General features: G+C 42.8%; 1 protein-coding gene across 4 annotated transcripts in view; it reads left to right on the plus strand.

The window, feature by feature from the left end:
- Positions 1 to 3,578: 3,578 nt before the first annotated feature.
- The window catches only part of adgrl3.1 (adhesion G protein-coupled receptor L3.1), a 433,939-nt gene continuing 411,282 nt past the window's right edge, over positions 3,579 to 26,235 (plus strand). For all 4 annotated transcript variants that reach the window (XM_060916519.1, XM_060916521.1, XM_060916522.1 and 1 more), the window contains exon 1: positions 3,579 to 3,838. The gene's annotated coding sequence lies outside the window, so the exon portion shown is untranslated. The remainder of the gene's footprint in view (positions 3,839 to 26,235) is intronic.

The following is a 26,235-nucleotide window of genomic DNA, read 5'->3' on the forward strand; positions in this document are numbered from 1 at the left end:
TAAAGTTGTTCTTCTTTTTAAACAATTTTACATTTGTAAACCACAAGAAAAAACCTGTAGCTAGGCATATCAGACGCTCTCTGGCCATGCTGTGAAAATTCTGCATGCAGATGCTCATCTAAATTTCCAAATCTGTCATTGCTTAACTCTTGAATATTTTCTATCGTGAATAGTATCATTAAAAAGCTTATAATTTCTTCTTTCCAAAGAAATTTATCTTATGATCTGTTCAGTACTTTGGGAGTAACGGCAGATTGAAGTTGGTACAACAGAGTACACTCTCTGCTCACGTGCTGTCGGGAAACTGCCGGTGTTTTTTGAATCATGGGAAAGTGGTCAGGCTCTCCCTCTTCTGATCAGTTTCCAACTGGATTACTCATAAATATCAATCAGAGAACTTTTATAGGGATGTTTTGTAGCCGTCACTGTTTCTGATGAAGTGTTCAGCAAAATTTTCGGTCAGCTAGTTTTGATGTTATGCTTCACGGGATACTTTGAAATGAGTTTTCATAGCTTTACCTACTTATTTTTTTTTCAAATCAAACTGATTCATGTAAATAAATAACTATTTTAGAATATAGCTGTAGTTTTGATGAAAAATATTGATACATACATGAAAAGAAGACCTTGTAGGGTAGAATATTTTTATACTAGTCCAATTTGGCATAAAAATAGGGACCCTTGCAACCCTGTCATTAACTGTCCTGTCTGCTGACATTTCTCTAATGAACATGTTCATAGAGTGGATCTGGAGCAGTATACTACACTATGCCTAAGGACATTCTTAATTATCTTCACTTATTGGCCAATTTATCAGATACTGCTGGATATCATTATGCACAATGTATCAGTCTTCTTCCTTCCAATCCATCCCTCCATGAATAAGGACTACTTTTATTTTTTCACCTACTGTAAGTCTTAATGGAGTTACAAAATCACCCAAGTTTGACAGAAAGCCCACACCTGAAGCTCAACCTTCTGCTTAGTTAACCGCTGACCAGATATCATTTGGGTTATGTACCATTCTCAGCACAGCAGTAACACTGACGTGGTGTATAAGGCTCCTATATTTTACATACACAATTTGTGTTAACCTTTTTATGTGTCATTTTCTGACCATAAAACTGCTATTGGCTGGAAATTTCTGGTTGTTATACTGTTCCTCAATACAGCAGTGACACTCCATCAAAGCTACTATACCTCAGAGAGTTATGCCAGTGCAACACACACTGTCAAGACAGTGTGCTGAATGAGCACCACCCAAATAATATCATGTAATTGGTAGTGCACTGATGGATACTGTATGGAACTACAGTATATACAGCAGTAGCTTGTCACCTTCAACTTATGTTGAAGCTTTATCCTGATCGGGATCATTGTAGAGCCTAGAAAGGCAGGAATCCCACCCTGGATGGAATGCAAGTCAATGTTTGCACCTAGGGCAATATAGTGTACTCAGTATACCTTCTGCCATAGTTTTGGGAGGTGGCAGGAAACCAAAGAACCAAGAACACCACCACTTGGGCATGAGAGCATGCACAGAAACTCCATACAGACAAGTAGCCACCAGTACTACACCACCATGAAACCCACCTATAGCCTAGGTGCAGCTGATAAAAGGGTCACAGTGTGTAAACTCTTAGAGCAAGAAAACTCTTACTTACAGTGTCTTGCAAAAGTATTCATCCCCCTTTGTGTTTGCCCTGTTTTGTCACATTCCAAGCTGGAATTAAGATGGATTTTTGGGGATCTTCATGTTATGCCACAGATTATCAATTGGATTGAGGTCTGGGCTTTGATTAGGCCATACCAAGACATTTAAATGTTTCCTTTTAAACCACTCCAGTGTAGCTTTAGCAGTATGTTTAGGGTCACTGTCCTGCTGGAACGTGAACCCTCATCCCAGTCTCAAACCTTTGGCCAACTCAAACAGGCTTTCCTCCAGAATTGCCCTGTATTTAGTGCCATCCATCTTTCCTTCAGTCTGACCAGCTTTCTTGTCTCTGCAGATGAAAATATCCCCACAGCATGATGCTGCCACCACCATGCTTCACTGTACGAATGGTGTTCTCAGGGTATTGGGTTTGCGCCACATGTGGTGTTTCCCATGATGGCCAAAAAGATCAATTTTAGTCTCATTTCACCAGAGAATCTTCTTCCATGTCTTTGGGGACTCTGCCACAAGCTGTTGGGCAAACTCCAAACGTGTTTTCTTAAGCAATTACTTTTTTCTGGCCACTCTTGCATAAAGCCCCACTCTGTAGAATGTGGTCCTATGGACAGACACTCCCATCTCCACTGTGGATCTTTGCAGCTCCTTCAGTGTTCTCTTTGGTGTCTTTGTTGCATCTCTGATTAATGCCCTCCTTGCCTTGTGAGTTTTGGTGGGCGGCCTTCTCTTGTCAGGTTTGTAGTGGTGCCATATTCTTTCCATTTTGCTATAAAGGTGCTCCCTGGGATATTCAAAGATTGGGATATTTGTTTATAACCCAACCCTGATCTATAATTCTTCACAACTTTGTCTATGACCTGTTTGGAGGCTCCTTGGTTTTCATGTTGCAGAGTCAGGGTCCTTCCAGAACAGGTTGATTTCTACAGACGTCATGTGACACTTTGGTTGCACACAGGTGGATCTTAATCAACTAATTATGTGGCTCATGAAGTGAATTGGTTGGACCAGCTCTTATTTAGGGGTTTCATATGCACACTCCAGAGTTCTGGGTTTTGTTTTTCATCTTAATTATTGTTTGTGTCACAATAAAACAACAATTTGCAAAAAATTAAAGTGTTCCGGAAATCAAACGGTGCTAACCTTTTCAAAAATCCATTTTAATTCCAGCTTGGAATGCGACAAAACAGGAGGACAACCACCAAGGGGGATGAATACTTTTGGAAGACACTTCTTCTTTTGGGCGGCATGGTGGTGTAGTGGTTAGCGCTGTCGCCTCACAGGAAGAAGGTCCGGGTTCGAGCCCCGTGGCCGGCGAGGGCCTTTCTGTGCGGAGTTTGCATGTTCTCCCCGTGTGCGCGTGGGTTTCCTCCGGGTGCTCCGGTTTCCCCCACAGTCCAAAGACATGCAGGTTAGGTTAACTAGTGACTCTAAATTGACCGTAGGTGTGAATGTGAGTGTGAATGGTTGTCTGTGTCTATGTGTCAGCCCTGTGATGACCTGGCGACTTGTCCAGGGTGTACCCCGCCTTTCGCCCGTAGTCAGCTGGGATAGGCTCCAGCTTGCCTAGAACAGGATAAAGCGGCTAGATGAAGCTTGTGAGCAATGCAGTGCTTCTGGATACACGTTTGCTATTCACCCTCGAACATGAAGTGTAGAGTCCAACAACGACAAATCTTAAGATGTACCTTTGAAGTTTAAGGCCCCCAGATGTTCATAAATGGCTGGGGGGGGGTTTAGAGGTGTTACATAACGCAGGTGAACGCAAGGTCGATGCAGTGTGCAGGAGCAACCGTTAGAGGGCGCCACGCATCCGCATCCACAAAGCCAGCCAGCCATCCCTCCCTCTCTCTCTCCCTCCCTCTCTCCCTCCCTGTCTTTGCTGTCAGCTCGCGCAGCGTTGCGGGAGATGATGGTGAGGATGATGTTGGCAGCGCGAGCAAAATAGCGATCGCTGGACGCGCGCTGCACATCTCCGGTCCACGCGACGCGTCTTTTCGCACCGACTCTGAGTGACGTCAAGGTTCACATCTGGGCAGACGAAGTATTTCCAGTGTGAAACAGAGAAGAGTCTTTTGGCTGCAGGAATTAAAGAAAGAAAAGAAAAGAAAGAAAAGACTGCTTGAAGGCTGATTGCGCGCGGCTCGACGCCGTGGTTCCTAAGATGTGGTACGACTTTTTCCTCTGATCTTTAATAATATCCGGTGACTAATTAATGATCAGATGTAGGAGTCGTGGATGATGCACGGGTTGCAGTAGGTATTATGTTAGGGCTTGCAGAACTGACGGCACAATTGTGTGTGTGTGTGTGTGTGGGGTGAGGAGAGAGAGAGAGAGAGAGAATTAGACACAGGCTGCTTCACTGTGCACCGTGCGCGGTGTTTTAATGGGCGTCGTTCGGCATGTATTCTCGCGCGCGCGCACGCTCGCGAGAGCGCGCGTGTCTATTCGAGAGCGCGTGTTTGTGAGTGAAGCTCTTGACGTAATGATGAAATGATGGGCTTAATTTGTTTATCACAGGGAAGCGCGATGTTAATTTATGGCTCACCGCAGCTTCAGCCTTTCACATAGGGAGATTTCCAGCGCCTTGTTTCGACTTCACACACACACACTGTTCCTCAAGTCTCTCTCTCTCTCTCTCTCTCTCTGTGTGTGTGTGTGTGTGTGATGGTATGGACCGCGTCAAGCGTAAAAGCCCTACGACTTCCGCATATGGACCAGTCACGTGACACAGTGTTATTCGCTCATTCCTTATCAAACAAAACCATATGACCTTGATATGCCTGATAATGACAGGTCTGACACTTGTTTCGTCGTCATAACAACATCTTAATACATCCTCACAGGTTTTATGTGTGTTGTGACCCAGATAGAAGAGGAGGAGGAGGAGGAGATGAGGATGAGAGGAGGCGCAGCCCCGGTTTCTGATGCCACTTGTCTCGTGTCGCCGTCGAGAGACGAAAAATAACGGACAGATTAGCTTCAGGGTGGCCTGTACACTGGCCTGCCAGTTGTGACTAAAGCTCGGGCACACAACTCTCACCGATTGTTTCCCTGAAACGCTCAGAAATAATGCAGACACATCAAATACAGCCATGTGATGACCAGATACAGTTTTGAAGCGTGCAATGAAACCGTACAGTGTGTTATATATTACGTAGTCCAGGCTTGCAGGACTCGGACTCGAGTCGAACTCGTGCTCTGTTTTAAGGACTTGAGGATTAACTGCGTTCGGACTCTACTAATTTCATACAAGAGTGCGCCTTGGCACGTGCATCAGATAGATAGACAGACTCTCGGTCACGCTCCGGACAGTGTACACACCAAGCGGACTCTCGCGCACGCACTGTAAACGACTCGCGCCTGCACAGGATTAAGGCGCAATCAGCGCGCCTATATCTCATCTCATTATCTGTAGCCGCTTTATCCTGTTCTACAGGGTCGCAGGCAAGCTGGAGCCTATCCCAGCTGACTACGGGTGAAAGGCGGGGTACACCCTGGACAAGTCGCCAGGTCATCACAGGGCTGACACATAGACACAGACAACCATTCACACTCACATTCACACCTACGGTCAATTTAGAGTCACCAGTTAACCTAACCTGCATGTCTTTGGACTGTGGGGGAAACCGGAGCACCCGGAGGAAACCCACGCGGACACGGGGAGAACATGCAAACTCCGCACAGAAAGGCCCTCGCCGGCCACGGGACTCGAACCCGGACCGTCTTGCTGTGAGGCGACAGCGCTAACCACTACACCACCGTGCTGCTGCACCCATATAAAAACTGTGAAAACATGTTTACTTTGCGAAGTATTGACTTGTGTTGCTGAAACATTACTGAGCCTTATTTCCTTGTTTGGTTTCCTGATCCCTGATTTTCTGTTTCTCGTCTTTGATTCTGCCAAGTCTATGATAGCCTGTTTGTGCCTCGCTCGACCTGTTGTCTGTTCAGTGTTTTACGATTTTGCATGCCATTCTGGATTGTTTACCTGTCTTCATTTGTATTAATAAACACACCACCTACACCTGCATCCATCTCTGACCGAATACTTCACACTCCTTGATAAAGAGAAGCACATTTACCTGTTCATACGTCATGTTCAGGAACAAACTAATGTTAATGGCGCTAAAACAGCCACCGTCAAATGGTGCGGTTGGAGTTTTGTTCTCGGACTCGCCTCAGATCAATAGTGGACTCGACTCAGGTTTTTTTTTTTAATGACTTGGATTTGACTCGGACTTGAATACTGGCCTCGGACTCGAGGTTTAGTGACTCGACTACAACACTGACATAGTCTATATGTACTTGAATGAACACTTTTTACTGAATAGAACACCCAGTGCTTACATTATGAACAAACGCATGCTGTATTTTCATGAACATACTCTAACCAGGGGAATTTATTCTTGCAGTGCTGCACTAGAAAGGCATTCGGTAGACTGCATACCTCCGCCAAGCCACATATTCGGATTTACACAGCTGAAAAATCTAATCAGCTGATCCTTGGCCCATGGCTCACTTTTCCTCAAAATTTCCTCAAAATCCATTCACTACTTTTAGTGTTACGTTGGGAAAGGACAAACAAATGGAGGTGAAAACATAGCTTCTTCCAACAAAGTTGGTGAAGGTCATAAACACCTGCAGCATTAGCATAACACCACACATGATTTTAACATCATTTTTGTGCGATTTTAGTTACAGCGTTGAAATAGTGATACTTAGTTTACTCTTACAGGACATAAAATGTTGTATAAACACCTGCTTTGCTAATCTGTAAAGTGTTAAATTAAGACATGCACCATGGTGTGTTCATATGCACTGGAATTTAAGGAACTTTTTTTTTTTTGGTAAGTGTTAAATTGATATACAATATTACACGGTTGCATGAAGATGTGAAGTTTATCTTCGAGTGGTGAATGTACTGTATATTTTACGAGTGAGTGAAGTGAATGGGTGAAAATATTTTCAACACGAGAAGATAAACTTCGTATCTTTGCGCCACCGTGTAATGTTCTTTATATTATATAGCGACACACATCCATAAAAAAAAGAAAAGAATTTTAATTTTGAACCGGTTCGCCATTTTAACAGCGCGTGGAAGAACGTTGTGAGTGACATCATCATCGGACTGAAACATCGGGAAATATGCCACTCAGATCCGCGATGTATTTTTGCATGAATAATGTGAGTTTTTCACCACTAGAAGATAAACTTCATATCTTCAAGCCAACGTGTGATTTACTTTTGATTATATAGACACATTCACAAGTCCAAAGTACTCAAATTTTTCAAAACAATTCATTGATTTCCTCATGACTGACATATAGAGATTTATTATACATCCAGGACACTTTTTCGATGGAATTAAAAAAAACATGTATTCTGTTCCCTTCTAGTGGTATCCATTCATTTGGTTTGATAGCATGCAATATTGTTAGCATATCGCTTATCCTGCGTGTATTACATCACTCTACCCAGTGGAGAATGAGTGTGGAATATAGTTTGATATTGCATGGTTATCAAGACAACGTGACGTCACATGTCTGAGACGTAAAACTTCTATGCTAGCGAGTGACTGTGGCAATTTGTAAACAAACAAACATGGCTGCCAGTTTTGCTTCGTTAAATACGGAAGATTTTGAGAGAATTTTGAACGAGAAAGACATGTTGAACCCCGAAAGGATTGTGTATGTATAGCCTGGCTAATGCGACTTCAAAGCTCTCCGAGCATTTGGTCTGGCCAAGCTATTAAGCCAAACCGTTTCCCAGAGCCCGTGGTTGACCCGCCTCCCTGAAATGCCTCAGTTTGCTACTGGTCGAAGCCAGAAAAGGCTGTGACGAAGCTTAAACCAATCACATCACTCTTTCCTCTGACGTATGTGACGCGACGGGGCTAACTGGTAGATTAAACTCTTACCGAAGCCGGTCGGGAGCAAGGCGAAAACGTCCTTCCTTTCAATAAATACCTCCAGGGCTGCTCTTTGCTCCGTTTTCAATGAGAACTTCCCGTTGAATGCTTTCAATACAGCATCTACCGCTGTGTTAAAGGCTTGCCGCTGCTCCATGTTCGTGATGTGAATGAAGCGCTTCCGGCATAGATTCTGTAAACAATCTATGGCTTCCGGTCGCAGTTCTACTACGTCACTGCCTTGAACACGCCTCTACCCAGGGCCGTTGGAGATGCTCAAAGTTGATTGGTTCCTTATTTTTCGGGAGCTTGGAAATGCTGTAGATAGCTTGCCTGGCCAGACTAAGCTCGGAACAGGCCCTCGTGTTGCGTCACACTTAGGATGGGCGGGCCCAGGCTAGTGTATGTATAATAATAATAAATAATAATAATAATATTGGCTGGCTTTTTTTCATGGTATATCAGATATATTCCATTCAGTTAGCATGATATTGAACAAGTCGAAGATGAGTGCAATATCATGCTAGCTGAATGGAATATATCTGATATACCACGAAAAAAAGCCAGCCAATATTATTTAAATATGTCACGCTTGTGGTTCTCCATGTCCCAGATGTAGCACATATGAAAAATACAAGTGGCATATTTCCCAGTAAAACACTTGTGTAATATATAAACACAAACTGTACAGTGTTTTGTTTTGTTTTTTCTTCTTCTTCTGTGCAGTGTATTATTGATTACACTTAAATTCTTACCATAAACAGCTTTAACATGTAATGGCTTGTAACTATTTTTTTTCTCATATAATATTTGGCCTGGCGGCACGGTGGTGTAGTGGCTAGCGCTGTCGCCTCACAGCAAGAAGGTCCGGGTTCGAGCCCCGTGGCCGGCGGGGGCCTTTCTGTGTGGAGTTTGCATGTTCTCCCCGTGTCCGCGTGGGTTTCCTCCGGGTGCTCCGGTTTCCTCCACAGTCCAAAGACATGCAGGTTAGGTTAACTGGTGACTCTAAATTGACCGTAGGTGTGAATGTGAGTGTGAATGGTTGTCTGTGTCTATGTGTCAGCCCTGTGATGACCTGGCGACTTGTCCAGGGTGTACCCCGCCTTTCGCCCGTAGTCAGCTGGGATAGGCTCCAGCTTGCCTGCGACCCTGTAGGACAGGGTAAAGCGGCTAGAGATAATGAGATGAGATGAATATTTGGCCTGTACTGTATATTATATAACTATGATAAGAAGTATCTTGTGTTTACATTGGAGGAAGTAGTTAATTCATACTACTAATACTTATGAAAACTAATATCACTATGAAAAGCATATATTGAACAGAAACAAATAAATAACGAAAGGTTTGAGTTTAGTTTGTGAGCTAAATGGCCTCTGTATTCTTAGACGAATGTCTGTGTTTCACATCCAGTTGTTATTTTTAGCATGTTTTAGGACTGACTATCTCGAGAAAGTGGACAAGAGGTCAGTCTAAACCGGTTGCTTTGACCTCAAGCGAAATTCATGTGAACTGTAGAATCATGGCACATTTATCATGTTTCTATTCAGAGCGATGTCTCTGTATATTTTAAACCCAGATTGATAATGGAGAAGAGTGGTCTTTTTTTTTTGGTTTGTTTGTTTTAAAAGACAACACAGCCAACAGGATAGTGGTGGCACTGCCGCCACATTTGAGTAAGATTTCCAGCATTCTACAGTAATATTAATGATTAATCAATAATATTAATTTACACCTTATACAGTGTCTAGCAAAAGTATTCATCCCCTTTGATGTTTGTCCTGTTTTGTTGCATTACAAGCTGGAATTAAAATGGATTTTGGGCGGTTAGCACCATTTGATTTATACACCGTACCTACCACTTTAAAGGTGCAAATTGTTTTATTGTGACACAAACAGTAATTAAGATGAAAAAAACAGAAATCTGGAGTGTACATAGGTATTAACCCCCTCAAAGCCACTACTTTGTAGAACCACCTTTTGCTGCAATTACAGCTGCAAGTCTCTTGGGGTATGTCTCTATTAGCTTAGCACATCTAGCCACTGGGATCTTTGCCCATTCTTCAAGGCAAAAATGCTCCAACTCCTTCAAGTTAGATGGGTTGCGTTGGCGTACAGCAATCTTCAAGTTCAGCAGTTGGATTGGAGGTCTGGGCTTTGACTAGGCGATTCCAAGATATTTAAATGTTTCCCTTTAAACCACTCCAGTGTAGCTTTGGCAGTATGTTTATGATCATTGTCCTGCAGGAACGTGAACCTTTGTCCCAGTCTTAAACCTCTGGTTGACTCAAACAGGTTTTCCTCCAGAATTGGCCTGTATTTAGTGCCATCCATCTTTCCTTCAGTCCTGACCAGCTTTCCTGTCCCTGCAGATGAAAAATATCCCCACAGCATGATGCTGCCACCACCATGCTTCACTGTAGGAATGGCGTTATCAGGGTTTGTGCCACACGTGGCATTTCCCCTGATGGCCAAAAAGATAAATTTTAGTCTCATTTGATCAGAGAATCTTTTTCCATGTGTTTGGTGATTCTGCCACATGCTGTTGGGCAAACTCCAAACGTGTTTTCTTAAGCAATGACTTTTTTTTCTGGCCACTCTTCCATAAAGCCTCACTCTGTGGAGTGTACGGCTTAAAGTGGTCCTATGGACAGATACTCCCATCTCCGCTGTGGCTCTTTGTAGCTCCTTCAGTGTTATCTTTGGTGTCTTTGTTGCATCTCTGATTAATGCCCTCCTTGCCCGGTCTGTGAGTTTTGGTGGACGGCCTTCTCTTGTCAGGTTTGTAGTGGTGCCATATTCTTTCCATTTTGCTATAATGGATTTAATGGTGCTCCCTGGGATATTCAAAGTTTGAGATATTGTTTATAACCCAACCCTGATCCATACTTCTCCACAACTTTGTCTCTGACCTGTTTGGAGGCTCCTTGGTTTTCGTGTTGCTTGCTTAGTAGTGTTGCAGATTCAGGGTCCTTCCAGAACAGCTGGATTTCTACAGACATCATGTGATGGATCATGTGACACTTTGATTGCACACAGGTGGATCTTAATTAACTAATTATGTGACTTAAGTGAATTGGTTGGACCAGCTCTTATTTAGGGGTTTCATATGAAAGGGGGTGAATACCTACGCACACTCCAGATTTCTGTTTTTTCATCTTAATTATTGTTTGTGTCACAGTAAAACAACAATGTGCACCTTTAAAGTGGTCGGCATGTTGTGTAAATCAAATGGTGCTACCCCTCCAAAAATCCATTTTAATTCCAGCTTGTAATGTGACAAAACAGGACAAACACCAAGGGGGATGAATACTTACACATGATGATACAATGACACATTCCATGACAGCGATAGGTTTATCTTTGACGTTATGATGGGAGGTGAATTAATAGCTTTTCTGGTGCAGCTCTTCCCTCATCTCATCTCATCTCATCTCATTATCTCTAGCCGCTTTATCCTTCTACAGGGTCGCAGGCAAGCTGGAGCCTATCCCAGCTGACTACGGGCGAAAGGCGGGGTACACCCTGGACAAGTTGCCAGGTCATCACAGGGCTGACACATAGACACAGACAACCATTCACACTCACATTCACACCTACGGTCAATTTAGAGTCACCAGTTAACCTAACCTGCATGTCTTTGGACTGTGGGGGAAACCGGAGCACCCGGAGGAAACCCACGCGGACACGGGGAGAACATGCAAACTCCACACAGAAAGGCCCTCACCGGCCACGGGGCTCGAACCCAGGACCTTCTTGCTGTGAGGCGACAGCGCTAACCACTACACCACCGTGCCGCCCGCAGCTCTTCCCTGTTAGATAAATTTTTTTTTAAATAGATGAACCTTTTACAGTGCAAATATACCATGCCAGTTGGAACCCAGTGTATTAAAAAAAAGAAGTATCCATGTATCATTTACAAAAACTGAATTTGGGATGTTCTGAATGTGACTTTGGAAAGCTCCATTCTTTTAACTGAAGTTAATCTGTTGATTTATTTTTTCATCCATTGTGTGAGACCCTGGTTTATTTGACTAGACAGTATCGTCTGATGTAGGTGAGAACTGCAACCGCCGAAGTGAATGTTTCTCCGTTAGAATCTTGCAGACTGTTGCTGTTTATCTTATGGGCCAGTTGTTATAACATGTGCGAGTGTGTTTGAGAGTGAACACGTGTTAAAATCTATCCCTGGTCAGGCAGAGTTCAAACCCATTGAGGCATGTTTTTCAGGACTCTGAACTGTTTATTTTCTCAGGGGCCTGCCAAATCAGTGCCAGCCTGTGAACTGGGCTTGATTGGTATCGCCTCCAACCTCTCCTGACCTTATGACGGATGGATTGGTATTTCCTGGTTCTGCTTCTAGGGCTCTGTTCTCTGTTGCAAACGATACACGTCTCTTTTGTGTTCTTACTGGAATGTCAGCCATTTTGAGAAAGATTACAAAAGCTGGGCTATAATACGGCATCTAACAAGACGTCTTGACGGTTATTATTTCATGAGCGTTCATATGGTGTAACATTGGTGACTGAAGGACTGTTTGTGCAACCCATAATGCACTGCAAGCCTTCGTCAGGTTTAACACTGAGAAATGGTTGCATGTTAAATCTACCAATTTCAACTCTAATTGCAAATTAGATCCGAAAGCCTTGCTGATAAAGGCACTGAAATGGAAATATAGATCAGCAAAATTTGCTGAGGGATTTCATATTCATGTCATATAATGGAAAATATAAGCCCATTCCTAACAATTAAATGTTTTATATTCGGAATTTATTGCTTAAATAACAGCAGCTTTGTGAGGAAAATAGAGAAATGTATCCAACTGTAAGCAAACACTGCTAATGTAACAAACCACGTTATTCTTTAGTTTATTTATAGTAATGCTAGTTCTTAAATTAGATTTCCGAGTTGTGTGTGTGTATGTATGTATGTATGTACATTCACCAGCCACTTTAATAGGAACTTGTTCTTGATTCTAAGATCCCTGTTCTTGGCTGGAGGAGTGGAACCCAGTGTGTTGTTCTGCTGTTGCATGCTGAGATGCTTTTCTGCTCACCACGGTTGTAAAGAGTGATGATATGAGTTATATCCTTCCTGGCAGCTTGAACCAATCTGTGACGAGTTTCCCAAAAGCTTCGTAGCACAAAGATCATCGTTAAATGGTAGCGCGAGCAGCACAATGAACACTGTCTCTCCTAGTTAAGCTGCTCTTAGCATTAAGAGGCTTTTGAGAAACTCACCCCTGGCCATTTTCCTCTGACCTCTCTTATCAACAAGGCGTTTGTTTCCACCCACAGAACTGTCATTGCTCAGTCAGTGTTTTTTGTTTTTTGCACCGTTCTGTCTGTGTAACCTCTGGAGAGTGTTATGTGCGAAAACCCCAGGAGATCAGCAGTTTCTGAAATACTCAAACCAGTCCATTTGGCAACTAAAGCTCGTGATTTGTATCTGCATGATTTAATTCCTGCAATGACCTGGTGACTTGTTCAGGGTCTACCCCGCCTCTCGCCTATAGTCAGCTGGGATAGGCTCCAGCTGAACAGGATAAGCGGTTACGGGTAATGGATGGATGGATGATTTGATGCATTGTGCTGCTGTCAAGGGGTTGGCTGATTAGAGAACTGCCTAAAACAGCAGGTAGATGGGTGCGCCTAATAAAGTGGCTGGTAAGTATACGTAAGGATGTATGTATTTGTCGAAAATGGTGTACTGAGGCTCAATTTCGTCTTGGACCAAATTGAACCTTCCATGAAGAATATGCCTAATGCTTACACTTTGTGTATGTGCCCATAGTAAATGGAGTTGTCATGTAGCAGGGCTGCTAAGTGCTTGCTCTGTTTGTTTTGTGAATTCTCACAGTACTGAAATAGTGTTCCACATGAATATTGTAACCACATCTTTTATCTCTCTCTCTCACTCTAACTCCATCTCTCTTGAGCACTTGGAGCTATCGAGAGTGTGTGTGTGTGTGTGTGTGTGTGTGTGTGTGTGTGTGTGTGTGTGTGTTTTGTGTATGCATGTAAGCAAAATGCCTAATGTTGAAACACTGAAAACAGGGATGACATCATTACACAGCACACCATTTCACTCGAACAACATTTATAAGATTTAAGCAACAGTTACTCTAAACTCTTAATTTAGCTGCTCTAATTTGACAGAAAAAAAAAACATGGTCATTATCAAATAAATATAGATTGCACATGTTAAAAGCAGGCATTTGATTATTTGTTTTAGATCACACAAACCCTTATTTTCATGATACTTTGTCATCTGTCACGCTTTATATAAATAGATAATGTGTGATTTTGTTTAGGACTACATAAAACTTGAGTGAAAATGTCACTCGGATATCTTTGAAACATCTTTTAAAGGAACAGTCCATCGTACTTCCATAATGAAATATGCTCTTATCTGAATTGAGACGAGCTGCTCCGTACCTCTCCGAGCTTTGCGCGACCTCCCAGTCAGTCAGACGCAGTCAGACGCGCTGTCACTCCTGTTAGCAATGTAGCTAGGCTCAGCATGGCCAATGGTATTTTTTGGGGCTGTAGTTGGATGCGACCAAACTCTTCCACGTTTTTCCTGTTTACATAGGTTTATATGACCAGTGATATGAAACAAGTTCAGTTACACAAATTGAAACGTGGCGATTTTCTATGCTATGGAAAGTCCGCACTATAATGACAGGCGTACTAACACCTTCTGCGCGCTTCGACAGCGCATTGATATCTGAGCTCCGTATCAATGCGCTGCCGAAGTGCGCAGAAGGTGTTAGTAAGCCTGTCATTATAGTGCGGACTTTCCATAGCATAGAAAATCGCTACGTTTCAATTTGTGTAACTGAACTTTTTTCATATCACTGGTCATATAAACCTATGTAAACAGGAAAAACGCGGAAGAGTTTGGTCGCATCTAACTACAGCCCCAAAAAATACCATTGGCCATACTGAGCCTAGCTACATTGCTAACAGGAGTGACAGCGCGTCTGACTGCGTCTGACTGACTGGGAGGTCGCGCAAAGCTCGGAGAGGTACGGAGCAGGTCGTCTCAATTCAGATAAGAGCATATTTCATCATGGAAGTACGGTGGACTGTTCCTTTAACGTTGCATGGTTTTGAATGTTATTGTAGTTAATAATGCGCGCACACACACGGCTCTAATTCCTTAGACGTATATACATACACAGCTCGACGTTAACTTTTAAACCCACTTGCCCTGAGGGGCAAGTGGGGGTTAATTTCCACTTGTCCCACAATATTATCATTTACTATTATTTATTTATTTATTTATTTATTTTTAAATTTTTTAGGAAAACCATAGAATAGTTGTGAATTGCAACATAAAATGAAGATCACACATTGAGTTGAAGTTTGGTTATTGGTTACTTTTTACTTATAACGGACAATAACAATTTATCCAAAATAGTTTTTCCTGCCTTAGTTGATTTATTTCCATGTCACATGCATGCAGCTGTTGTAAAGTTCAGTGTGTTTGTGTAGAACTCTCTCAGACTGTAGGCTCATTGCTCAATAATGTAGAAATCTATAACAAAGTTTGTATGAAGAAAACAATAGGGTGTCAAGACTTTTTAACAGTACTGTGTTTTGAGAATACAGTAGACCCCCGCCTATTCGCGGTTCAGTATTCGCAAATTCACATATTCGCGGGATTTTATATAGAACATATCTCCTATACATTCGCGGAAATCTCAGCGATTCGCGGTCATTTGCGGCGAACATATCGAACGTTTACGCACTGCGAACGTTTACGCACTGCTACATTCTCAGAGCCGAATGCTTGCTCGCTATTGGCTGAAATTTGAATGGCGGGCTGCTGCTCATTGGCTGATACGAATGAGCGCATTGTACAGTACAGTCTCGCGGTTCCCGTAATTCAGACTTGTTCACATGTTGTGCGTTCTTGGTATTTTAGAATAATTTTTATGCCCTACAATGGCTCCTAAATGCTCTGCATCTTCTAAGGCTCCTGCCAAGGAACCTAAGTGCCAGAAGAAGGTAATGACACTGCAGGAGCAGTTTTATGGGGGGGGGGGTTACAAGTATTCGCGATTTTGGCTTATTCGCGGCCATGTTCGGTCCCTAACCCCCGCGAATACCGAGGGCTTACTGTATTTATCTCATCTCATCATCTCTAGCCGTTTTATCCTGTTCTACAGGGTCGCAGGCAAGCTGGAGCCTATCCCAGCTGACTACGGGCGAAAGGCGGGGTACACCCTGGACAAGTCGCCAGGTCATCACAGGGCTGACACATAGACACAGACAACCATTCACACTCATTCACACCTACGGTCAATTTAGAGTCACCAGTTAACCTAACCTGCATGTCTTTGGACTGTGGGGGAAACCGGAGCACCCGGAGGAAACCCACGCGGACACGGGGAGAACATGCAAACCCTGCACAGAAAGGCCCTCGCCGGCCACGGGGCTTGAACCCAGACCTTCTTGCTGTGTGGCGACAGCACTAACCACTACACCACCGTGCCGCCCAGAATGTTTCTCTATCGGGATTTTTTTGTTATATCATCCACCTCTAGGTTTAAAGAAGGAAAAAAATGTGCTGCGTCATGACAGACAGGATAATGTTTGAGTTTAAAATTGTTTAATGTGTAGATTTTGGGTGTTTTTATACAGACCTGGCAACCTGTAACTGAATCAGTGCAGCCGGTCTGTCATGACGTAGCGTGGGTTTTTTAATTTTTTTTTTTCAATAAACCTAGAGGTGGGTGATATTTTAAAAAAAAAATTTGCACAGGGCTGTGTTCCTCTGATAACAGAAACAAAGCTCCAGCTCTCTCTGCTCTTAATCTGTTCTGTTCTTTCAGGATTTATCACTTGTCACTCCTTGTTGAGTTTTTTTATGCCCGAGTTGTTTGAAACCAATCTGGGTTTTCTGTGTCGAATAAGGAAGCAGCTTCACCTGTAATAAAATCAGACACTTTTCATGAAGAAGCTAACTCAAATGCGAGCAGAAAAAAAAAAAAAACGAGATTCTTAAGCAAACTCTTCCATCCTCACTTCCGACTTTGTTTTTGTAAAATACATTTTAAATACAATCGTGAATTTCTCTGGAGTTTTCAGGCTGAGCTCCTCTCCTCGTATTCTTTAACCACTCATTTCCTTGTTGTTCTTGCAGCATTTGATTCTATTTGTTAACATTTTTCTTGATAGCGGGGAGACGGTAATACCTTTTTATCTATTTCTCTGTTTGAACGAGCAAAAACAGTGCAAAAATAACCACATCGAAGACAGATTAAGCATTGCTTGCATGAAAGACGGTGTCTGTCTGACCCCGGCTGTAATTATCACGTGATGCGTGACGTCATGCACAAGGGGTCTATAAGCAGTACGCGCACTAGAGGTCTGCTCGGGTCGGATTTTTCAGTCCCGCTCCTGCCCGCGCCCGCATTGTGCAGTCCCACTCCCGCCCGCGCCCGCAAAGAATTATGATTTTTCAGTCCCACTCCCGCCTGCGCCCGCAAAGAATTATGATTTTTCAGTCCCGCTCCCGTCCGCGCCCACAAAGAATTATGATTTTCAGTCCCGCTCCCGCCCGCTCCCGGCTGCAAATCCCACATGATGCAGACGTTCGCGTTATTTCTCAGGAAAGTTCTTGTCTTGACACAGCGTGATGGTGCCCTGCCCCCTACTTTGAGTGGATTTGAGCATAAATATCTACAGCTCACATTCACATTTGTTATTATTTACTTTGTTTCTGAATTCAGCATGTAGTGTCTCTAATAATAATAATTAGTGCTGTCAAGCGATTAAAATATTTAATCGCAAATCGCACATTTTTGTCACATGAGAAACCATTGTAATTCTCTGATCAGCATAAAAAAGTGAATGGGCTTGCTTTGTACCATGAGTGAAGTGATTTACTGCTTGAGTTAGTCTACAACTCTAATCAGAGAGACAGGTTACACAGTGATGGTAGGCTTGACTCAATGCTATCTGAAATCCTTCCTGTAATATGCAAATTTGGCCGCCTCTGATTGGACAGCCAAATTTTCATATTACAGGAAGGATTTCTGGGATAGCATTGAGTCAAGCCTACCGTCACTGTGTAACCTGTTTAAAACACGTTTTTAGTTAGTGGGACTGCAGCTTATCACCGCTCCCACCCGCGCCTGCATATGTGCACTCCCGCTCCCGCCCGCGCCTGCATATGTGCACTTCCGGTCCCGCCCGCGCCCGCAATGAGCTTTCAAAATTTGTCCCGCGCCGCACTGCTTTGCGGCGGGTCCCGCGGGACTCCCGCGGGAGTGCAGGGCTCTAACGCGCACCATACTACAACAGCAGGGGCATATAAAATAACTTGCAAAGCAGTAAATGAAACTGAGACTAAGAAAACAGCCAAGACATGATGGCGGATACGTAGTGAGGGACGCTTTTAGGAACTGAAATAAAAGATCAAAAAGTCTAATTTTTGCAGTGCTAGTTTGTAATATATGCTCATTCCAACTTGCCCAGTCGGGCATGTTGGGGACATATCCCACTTGCCCAAATGCATGTTTCACTTGCCCTGGGCAATCGGGCAGTCCTTAATGTCAAGCCCTGGTATAGTATCCATAATAAGTTTTATCATATCTTTTTGGAAGGGAAGATAAGTATGAGAAGGACCACCAAGAAAACCGTGAAACAATTCACATCTTGAACGGTTCCAAGATTTGGTCTCTAGTTGGTAACATTTCCTACTGAAGTGATTTGTACATAAGTGTTTTATTCCTTACAAAAACTTTAAGAAAATGTAGTGTGACAAAGACACTAGTTATCACAAAAAAAAGAGAACCTTTTTTTTTGTTTTGTTTTTTCTTTTTAACTCCTCCCATCCGATCACGGTGCCATATTTTTGTTTATATTCCTCGTACAAATTTAAGCCCAGCAGCCATTTTATCTTTAATCAAAATGGACAGCAAAGCTCGTTCTTTGTGTACTGAATTGAATTAAAGCAAATTTGTTGGAATTAAGCATCTGTGTGCATGTAGCCGTGATGGACTCAAGTTGAGGAAATAAAGCAGCTTGGTGATTGATCAATCACACTGAGGTTTGATTGCTCAACAGATTGATGGCTCCTTCCAGGCTTGAAGTCAGGGGCAGTGGGCTTTTTCTTTCTTTTTTTTTTTTAAGGGTAATGAATGGAACAGGAAAGCATGTCCTCAGCTCCCATCTTTATTTAAAGCCAAGTAATGTGGGCCATTTTTTGAAAGGCAGGAAAATGGCCTGGTATATTTAGGATGGTAACCTTATTATTAGAATCTTAAGGCCTTTTTTTTTGCAAATAAAAGAAGCAGACTGTAGTTGAATTCTCCTTAGAGGTTCTTGGGTTCATTTGCCAAGGACTAAATGTGTGCAATCTGTCACCATTGTACAAAGTAGAGTCCAAATGAGTAAGACAAATGAGAGCCGAAGCAAATAAGAAATCATTTAAATTTTAACCAATAATTTCTATGACTTAAATTTGAAAAGCTCACACATTATGTGCTGAAATTTTTAAATGTCTTGCAACCTCATTTATTACCTCCGCTAACTTTATTGGAGGAGGCTATGCTTTCGCCCTTGTTTGTTTGTTTGTTTGTTTGTCTATTCCCAATGTAACTCAAAAAGTAGTGAATGGATTTTGACAGAATTTTGAGGAAAGGTGGGTCATAGGCCACGGAACAAGTGATGAGATTTTCCCTGTGTCCGAAATCACTCCTTACTCACTATATAGTGGGCTATATAGTGAGCTCGCCATTTTGTCGTACTGTCCGAATGTATAGTGAGAATTATTACACCCTATATCGTGGACTCATAGTATCCCATAATGCATCGTGAAAAGTAGTGTACGACCGATGGTCACTAACAAAGCAATATCATGCATTGCGGTCGCGCTGAAAGGAAAAAAAAAGTATGTTGGGGTGAATGGATGGAGGAAGAAACACATTATAAACGGACATTCAAGTACAATTAAAAATAGTAAGAGAATAAAAAAAGACAGATGAAATACAAGAATAAAAGTTAGAGTACAGAGCGAGGAATTGATAAAGCCTCAAATTTGATTTAATGAAGGGCAAAGAAAGTATTCAGCCTTGATTTAAAAGAACTGAAAGATGCAGCAGACACAAAGTACTTTGTATTTATTAATGTGGGAAATACGCTCAGTATAATATGGATTTATTATTTTGAAAACCCACCAGCCGACTGATCTGGCACGTTTTAATTGTGCGACAGTAATGACGTAAATAACGGTGCGGCGGAGTCGTGTCCGAAAGTGTGTTTTCTTTTTCCCCCCATTTTACTAATGAGCTCACTATATAGTCCTCTATATAGAATTCCCTAGAGAGGGAATAGGGAGTAGTGAACGAGTGAGTGATTTCGGACACAGTCTTTGATGCTAGCTTACCAGGTTCTCAAGGGGTTAGGGCCAGCATGCCTCCAGAGTCTGAGCCACCCCTACACGCCAGCCAGATCCCTACACTCCACTACTACTGGTCACCTGGTTCCTCTTCCTCTCCGCTCCTGCCCAGCCTGCTCAAGACTCCTGTCTGTCCTGGTTCCCTGTTGGTGCAATGACCTTCCCATTGAGGTCAGAACTGCTGACTCTCCGATCACCTTCAAGCGTAGACTGAAGACTTCACCTCTTCAGGCTGCACCTCTCCCCTTCTTCCCTGCCCACTGTGTAACTGCGTTTCGGTCTAGACCAACCCAGGCTGTGTACTGTCTAGCCTGAGGTTAGCCGTTTTGAGTTCTCTATATATAAACCAATCATATAAACCAGTCATATAAACCAACTTTATATGGTTGGTTTGTTTCCTTGGCTGTTTTGAGTATTGGTACCTCAACAGAATATTACACTAGGTACTGCCGTCACTGTTCAGTTGACATTAGAACTTGCCTAGAAGTTCAGCACTTCATGTACCTGACTTTTGCACTCGTTGTACATCGCTCTGGATAAGAGTGTCTGTCTACTAAATGCTGTGTAATGTAGTGTAATGATGCAAATCTGTGTGTGTGTGTATGTATGTGTGTGTGTGTGTGTGTATATATATATATATATATATATATAAAATATAATGTGTGTGGATCCAGGTTTTTTTTTTTGTCTGTTCTCAACGTAACTCAAAAAGTAGTGAACAGATTTTGATGAAATTTGGTGTATTATCTTAGTATTATCCAGGCTTGTAGTACTCGAGTCTGACTCGTGACTTGACTTGGACTTGAGCACTGATGACTCCTATTTGGACTCGGACTCGTGCATTAACTGCATTCAGACTTGTAAAGTGGAGATGAGGACTCGGATGTTTTTCTTTATTTTTTTGGAACATGCCATAATAATTTAGCATAAGACATTTATATCTACATTGATTTTTATACTAATTTTGTACAAGAGAATGCACATTCACCTGTTCATACGTCATGTTCAGGAACAAACTAACGTTAATGGCGCTAAAATGCCTGGAGAGAATGCCCCAGGATTGTCCGCTTTGCTTATACAGACTTCTTGTGCAGTGGGAAAAAACACACTGCTGTGTGTTCCATATGTAGAACTATCGAGGAGATGACGGGGACAACCTCGAACTTCAATCGTCATTTGTCAAGACTCCACCCAGAGAAGGAAGTGACGCGCTATGTTTGTCCAGGCCCAAACCATGATACTACCACCACCATGTTTCACAGATAGGATAAGGTTCTTATGCTGGAATGCAGTGTTTTCCTTTCTCCAAACATACTTCTCATTTAAACCAAAAAGTTCTATTTTGGTCTTATCCGTCCACAAAACATTTTTCCAATAGCCTTCTGGCTTGTCCACGTGATCTTTAGCAAACTGCCGACGAGCAGCAATGTTTTCTTCTTGCAGCCTTGCCATGCACACCATTGTTGTTCAGTGTTCTCCTGATGGTGGACTCATGAACATTGGCTAATGTTAATGCGAGAGGCGCCTTCATTTGCTTAGAAGTTACCCTGGGGTCCTTTGTGACCTCGCCAACTATTACACGCCTTGCTCTTGGAGTGATCTTTGTTGGTCGACCACTCCTGGGGAGGGTAACAATGGTCTTGAATTTTCTCCATTTGTACACAATCTGTCTGACTGTGGATTGGCGGAGTCCAAACTCTTTAGAGATGGTTTTGTAACCTTTTTCAGCCTGATGAGCATCAACAACGCTTTTTCTGAGGTCCTCAGAAATCTCCTTTGTTCGTGCCATGATACACTTCCACAAACATGTGTTGTGAAGATCAGATTTTGATAGATCCCTGTTCTTTAAATAAAACAGGGTGCCCACTCACACCTGATTGTCATCCCATTGATTGAAATCACCTGACTCTAATTTCACCTTCAAATTAACTGCTAATCCTAGAGGTTCACATACTTTTGCCACTCACAGATATGTAATTTTGGATCATTGTCCTCAATAAATAAATGACCAAGTATAATATTTTTGTCTCATTTGTTTAACTGGGTTCTCTTTATCTACTTTTAGGACTTGTGTGAAAATCTGATAAAGTTTTAGGTGATATTTATGCAGAAATATAGAAAATTCTAAAGGGTTCACAAACTTTCAGGCACCACTGTAGCCTGTTAACTAAAATGGGGCAGTCAAGCAGTAACGTTAGTCCAACACAGCAGCAGAGACGGTTTCACATAAAGGCAGCGATAGCCACCGTCAAATGGTGCGATTGGAGTCTTGTTCTCTGGCTCGACTCAGATCAGTGGTGGACCCAACTTGGACTCGACTCGAAATTTTCTTTTATGACTTGGACTTGATTCAGATTTGAACACTGGGGACTCGAGACTGGACTCAGACTCGAGGTTTAGCGACTTTACTACACTGGTATTATTCTAGGTTCAAAATTTTGATGTTGTGAATATGTGGCTTGGTGGAGGTATGCACTCTGCTGTGTGCCCTTCTAGTTTCATTGGGGGCCAAGCAGCGAAGCTGCGAAGGCACCCATAGTGTTTCTACTGTTTCTTCTTATTATTATTCAACGTTCTTCCGCCTCTGCAAGTCTATGGCAGCCCATAGAACCGTCTGGTAAAAAGTTGTGAAATTTTGCACACTGATTCTAGACAGTCTCACCATTACTCTCAGCAAATTTCAGGCCTCTCCTTTAAAAGCTTTAGCACCACCAACAGGTCAAAGTTGCAGGTACATTTCTGCTTGTAACTTTTGAACCGTTGCTCCGATTTTCAAAAACTTGGTATCCCTAGAATCCTTGGGCCAAGACGAATCCAACGGACCCCATGACGTCATTTTCCGCCCATATAGTTTTCCCGCCATTTTGAATTTTGTCAAAATCAGTTAAAACGAATCAACTCCCTCAATTTTTAAACAATTTTTCCCAGACTTGGTTGATAGCATAAGTGGACCAAGCCGCATAAAAGTTATGCTCTGTGTCTTCAATTTCTCAAGTGTTTGGCCGTGGCAGCCAATCAAATTTGGCTGCGCAGACGCGAAACAGGAAGTGTGCTCATATCTCTGCCACCCTTTGGCATATCTTAACGAAACTTGGTGGCATGATGCCCCACCCCTCCACAAACGCCCACAAAAAAATTGGAATAAAATTGCCGCTAGGGGGCGCTATAACTAGGAAAAATGACTTTTGGTTCATATCTCATGATGTGTTTTGGCTAGAAACAAAATTCCACTATGTCAGGAATCCTTGGCTCAAGACGAATCCATCGCACCCTATGACGTCATATTCTGCCTTGAGGATTTTCCGCCATTTTGAATTTTGTTAAAATCAATGAAATTCTATGGCAACGCATAGAACCGTCTGACTAGAAGTTTTTAAACTTGGCACACTGATTCTAGGCTGCCTCAAGGATCTTGTGACCAAATTTCAACTCAGCACCTCAAACTCTCTAGCGCCACCAACAGGTCAAAGTTGGAAGTACATTTCTGCTTGTTACTTTTGAACCGTACGTCCGATCGTCAAAATCTTAGTATCTCTGGAGTCCTTCGGTCAAATCGAATCCAAATCGCCCTATCTCGTCATATTCCACCTGGTAGATTTTCCGCCATTTTGAATTTTGTGAAAATTAATTAAAACGCATCAACTCCCTCAATTTTTGACCAATTTTTCCCAGACTTGGTTGATAGCATAAGTGGACCAAGCCGCACAAAAGTTATGCTCAGTGTTTTGAAATTTAAAACTATTTGGCCGCAGCAGCCAATGAAACACGCCTGCAAAGACGCCAAACAGGAAGTGAGCTGATATCTCGGCAGTCTTCAAAGGAATGTTTTCAAATTTTTCACACAGATTCTAGTCTATCCCAGGACTCGCCAGAAAAAAATCCAGATGCCCAGCTCAAACCCTCTAGCACCACCAACAGGTCAAAATTTGAGGTACATTTCTGCTTGTAACTTTTGAACCGTACGCCTGATTGTCAAAAACTTGGTATCCCTAGAATCCTTGGCCCAAGAGGATTCCAACGCAACCTATGGCGTCATGTACACCAGAATAGAATCTCAGCCATTTTGGATTTTGTGAAAATCAATAAAATGCTTCTCCTTCTGCAAATTTAGTCGGATTTTCCCAAAAAGTGGTCTGCACCCACATTCTAGACAGTCTCATGATTGCCTTCAAGAAATTTTAGGTACCCACCCCCAATCCTCTAGTGCCACCAGCAGGTGAAAGTTTCAAGTACATTTCTGCTTGTAACTTTTGAACCGTACGTCCAATTTTCAAAAACTTGGTATCACTGGAATCCTTGGGCCATGACGAATCCAACGCACCCTATGACGTCATTTGCCGCAGGATATTTTTCCCGCCATTTTTGAATTTTGTGAAAATCAATTAAAATGCTTCTCCTCCCTCAATTTTTGACCAATTTTTCCCAGACTTGGTGCATAGGATAAGTGGACCAAGCCGCACAAAAGTTATGCTCAGTGTTTTGAATTTCGTAAGCGTTTTGCCATGGCAGCCAATCAAATTTGGCTGCACTGATGCGAAACAGGTAGTGTGGTCATATCTCGGCCGGCCTTTGGCCTACCTTAACGAAACTTGGTAGCATTATGCCACACCACTCCAAAAAGGCCCACAAAACATTTGGAACAAATTGGCTGCTAGGGGGCGCTATAACTAGGAAAAACGTCTTTTGGCTCATATCTCATGATGCTTTTTGGGTAGAAACAACATTCCACTATTTCTGGAATCCGTGGATCAAGCCGAATCCATTGCACCCTATGAAGTCATATTCTGCCTTGAGGATTTTCTGCCATTTTGAATTTCGTGAAAATCAATTAAAATGCTTCTCCCTCAATTTTTGACCAATTTCTCCCAAACTTGGTACATAGCAACTTTGGACTAAGCTGCACAAGGGCATTACCTGGCCCAAGTGCATTCTGCTGGCCTGACGACTAGGCTCATATTCTGCTTGGCCCCCACATTGCTGCTTGCAGCTATATTTAGTGTTAATCATTATTTCATAAGGGGTGTTCACACGGCAACTTTTACTCCGGTGTAGCACCGGGGCTGCCCCGGTAGAGCGTTCACATGGTACAAAGTTATACCGGTGTAGCCCCTGAAAGCTGCTTAAACCGGTGCAAATCTAACCCTGCTCGGGAGGTGGTTTAAGAAATTTACTCCGGAGTAAATGCTAGTTTGCGGGGCAGCACCGATATAAAATGGGACATCCGAACGCTACAGGGGTAGACTCGCTACGCGTGAGGAGAGTTGATTACATACGGGCATTGCATAATTTGCATCCTGGTATTTTGCGCTTCCAAAATGGCGAATATCAACAACAACAGAACTGCGTGTCTTCCAGTGTTGCCAGATTGGGCGGTTTCAAGTGCATTTTGGCGGATTTGAACATATTTTGGGCTGGAAAACGTCAGCAGTATCTGGCAACACTGGTGTCTTCATCCACGTTGTTTTCCCGGCGCTTGGTGATGCCATGACAACCGGGAAAAGGAAGTACATTTTCACGTATGCGCATATTTCATTTCCGCATTATTACTATCGTGTAGCACGGTTGCAAAAACTGCCGTGTGAATGCAAGTGGGGCTGCACCGGTGCTAACACGCTTCTCTCTAGTAAGCAGGTTTGTGACATGTGAACGCTCCACAAAATTTACACCGGTGTAAGATATATCGCAACAAAATACATCGGTGCAGCATCGATGGAAATATGTGCCATGTGAACACCCCTATAATCATGACCACCTGATGGTGATTCAGTTAGGATGCATTTTTATGTATTATGCAAGGAATAAAATGCGGCATTCTGGGTTAGAAAAATAATCAACAATGGAAGGTGCAAACGCCAGATTGGCCAGATGCACAGAGGAAGTTCCTGATGTTTATTCCTCTTGTACCACAGCAGTTTCTCAATGCTAATTTTTTTCATTAATAAAGACGTATACAGACTGACTGATTTCCAGATACACAGACTACATTTTAGTAAAAAGTAAACTTCTGACCGTTCCAGTTATACTTACATAAAAGTAAGGGTTTTTTTCTTCTTTAACCACACAACATTTAACAATTATTTCACTGAGTTATGTAGGGGCGGCACGGTGGTGTAGTGGTTAGCGCTGTCGCCTCACAGCAAGAAGGTCCTGGGTTCGAGCCCTGGGGCCGGCGAGGGCCTTTCTGTGTGGAGTTTGCATGTTCTCCCCGTGTCCGCGTGGGTTTCCTCCGGGTGCTCCGGTT

Source organism: Neoarius graeffei, chromosome 3, assembly GCF_027579695.1.
Source record: "Neoarius graeffei isolate fNeoGra1 chromosome 3, fNeoGra1.pri, whole genome shotgun sequence".
Taxonomy (NCBI): domain Eukaryota; kingdom Metazoa; phylum Chordata; class Actinopteri; order Siluriformes; family Ariidae; genus Neoarius; species Neoarius graeffei.